Source organism: Oncorhynchus nerka, linkage group LG18 (assembly GCF_034236695.1).
Source record: "Oncorhynchus nerka isolate Pitt River linkage group LG18, Oner_Uvic_2.0, whole genome shotgun sequence".
Classification (NCBI taxonomy): domain Eukaryota; kingdom Metazoa; phylum Chordata; class Actinopteri; order Salmoniformes; family Salmonidae; genus Oncorhynchus; species Oncorhynchus nerka.
The window spans coordinates 5585352-5587956 of record NC_088413.1 but is presented as its reverse complement, the minus strand read 5'-3'; the positions used below and the strand labels follow the sequence as shown (position 1 = coordinate 5587956).

Below are 2605 nucleotides of genomic sequence, written 5' to 3'. Positions count from 1 at the left end.
TCTCTGATACAGTCCCTGATCCTAGACCTGCGTGATTAGAGCCAACGGAGAGGAGCGGTTGGAGAGTTAATACGACTCTGGGACTCTCTGATACAGTCCTGATCCAAACGGAGAGAGCCGGTAGACCTGGGACGGTTAGAGCCAACGGAGAGGAGCGGTTGGAGAGTTAATAACGACTCTGGGACTCTCTGATACAGTCCCTGATCCTAGACCTATGGTTAGAGCCAACGGAGAGGAGCGGTTGGAGAGTTAATAACGACTCTGGGACTCTCTGATACAGTCCCTGATCCTAGACCTGCGGTTAGAGCCAACGGAGAGGAGCGGTTGGAGAGTTAATAACGACTCTGGGACTCTCTGATACAGTCCCTAATCCTAGACCTGCGTTTAGAGCCAACGGAGAGGAGCGGTTGGAGAGTTAATAACGACACTGGGACTCTCTGATACAGTCCCTGATCCTAGACCTGCGGTTAGAGCCAACGGAGAGGAGCGGTTGGAGAGTTAATAACGACTCTGGGACTCTCTGATACAGTCCCTGATCCTAGACCTGCGGATTTAGAGCCAACGGAGAGGAGCGGTTGGAGAGTTAATAACGACTCTGGGACTCTCTGATACAGTCCTGATCCTAGACCTGCGTTTAGAGCCAACGGAGAGGAGCGGTTGGAGAGTTAAGTCCCTGATCCTACGACTCTGGGACTCTCTGATACAGTCCCTGATCCTAGACCTGCGGTTAGAGCCAACGGAGAGGAGAGTTAATAACGACTCTGGGACTCTCTGATACAGTCCTCGAAGCAGTCCCTGATCCTAGACCTGCGGTTATCCTAGAGCCAGCGGAGAGGAGCGGTTGGAGAGTTAATAACGACTCTGGGACTCTCTGATACAGTCCTCGATCCTAGACCTGCGGTTAGAGCCAACGGAGAGGAGCGGTTGGAGAGTTAATAACGACTCTGGGACTCTCTGATACAGTCCTGATCCTAGACCTGCGGTTAGAGCCAACGGAGAGGAGAGGTTGAGAGTTAATAACGACTCTGGGACTCTCTGATACAGTCCTGATCCTAGACCTGCGTTAGAGCCAACGGAGAGGAGCGGTTGGAGAGTTAATAACGACTCTGGGACTCTCTGATACAGTCCCTGATCCTAGACCTGCGGTTAGAGCCAACGGAGAGAGGAGCGGTTGGAGAGTTAATGACTCTGGGACTCTCTGATGACAGTCCTCGATCCTAGACCTGCGTTTAGAGCCAACGGAGAGGAGCGGTTGAGAGTTATAACTGACTCTGGCACTCTCTGATACAGTCCTGATCCTAGACCTGCGTTTGAGCCAACGGAGAGGAGCGGTTGGAGAGTTAATAACGACTCTGGGACTCTCTGATACAGTCCCCAATCCTAGACCTGCGTTTAGAGCCAACGGAGGAGCGGTTGGAGAGTTAATAAGCGACTCTGGGACTCTCTGATACAGTCCCTGATCCTAGACCTGCGGTTAGAGCCAACGGAGAGGAGCGGTTGGAGAGTTAATAACGACTCTGGGACTCTCTGGATACAGTCCCTGATCCTAGACCTGCGGTTAGAGCCAACGGAGAGGAGCTGCGGTTGGAGAGTTAATAACGACTCTGGGACTCTCTGATACAGTCCCTGATCCTAGACCTGCGTTTAGAGCCGGAAGGAGCGGTTGGAGAGTTAATAACGACTCTGGGACTCTGGGTCCCTGATCCTAGACCTGCGTTTAGAGCCAACGGAGAGGAGCGGTTGGAGAGTGCTAACGACTCTGGGACTCTCTGATACAGTCCCTGATCCTAGACCTGCGGTTAGAGCCAACGGAGAGGAGCGGTTGGAGAGTTAATACAGTCCCCTGATCCTAGACCTGCGGTTAGAGCCAACGGAGAGGCGAGTTGGAGAGTTAATCTCTGGGACTCTCTGATACAGTCCCTGATCCTAGACCTGCGGTTAGAGCCAACGGAGAGGAGCGGTTGGAGAGTTAATAACGACTCTGGGACTCTCTGATACAGTCCCTGATCCTAGACCTGCGGTTAGAGCCAACGGAGAGGAGCGGTTGGAGAGTTAATAACGACTCTGGGACTCTCTGATACAGTCCCTGATCCTAGACCTGCGGTTAGAGCCAACGGAGAGGAGCGGTTGGAGAGCACACCTGATCCTAGACTCTGGGACTCTCTGATACAGTCCCTGATCCTAGACCTGCGGTTAGAGCCAACGGAGAGGAGCGGTTGGAGAGTTAATAACTCTGGGACTCTCTGATACAGTCCCTGATCCTAGACCTGCGTTTAGAGCCAACGGAGAGGAGCGGTTGGAGAGTTAATAACGACTCTGGGACTCTCTGATACAGTCCCTGATCCTAGACCTGCGGTTAGAGCCAACGGAGAGGAGCGGTTGGAGAGTTAATAACGACTCTGGGACTCTCTGATACAGTCCCTGATCCTAGACCTGCGTTTAGAGCCAACGGAGAGGAGCGGTTGGAGAGTTAATAACGACTCTGGGACTCTCTGATACAGTCCCTGATCCTAGACCTGCGGTTAGAGCCAACGGAGAGGAGCGGTTGGAGAGTTAATAACGACTCTGGGACTCTCTGATACAGTCCCTGATCCTAGACCTGCGG

General features: G+C 52.9%; 2 protein-coding genes across 2 annotated transcripts in view; one reads left to right on the top strand and one right to left on the bottom strand.

The window, feature by feature from the left end:
* The window catches only part of tll1 (tolloid-like 1), a 447864-nt gene that overhangs the window by 211972 nt on the left and 233287 nt on the right, over positions 1–2605 (bottom strand). The window lies entirely within an intron of this gene.
* The window catches only part of LOC135561941 (dorsal-ventral patterning tolloid-like protein 1), a gene marked incomplete at its 5' end in the record, with an annotated part of 31762 nt that overhangs the window by 28472 nt on the left and 685 nt on the right, over positions 1–2605 (top strand). The gene's annotated exons all lie outside the window — the stretch shown is intronic.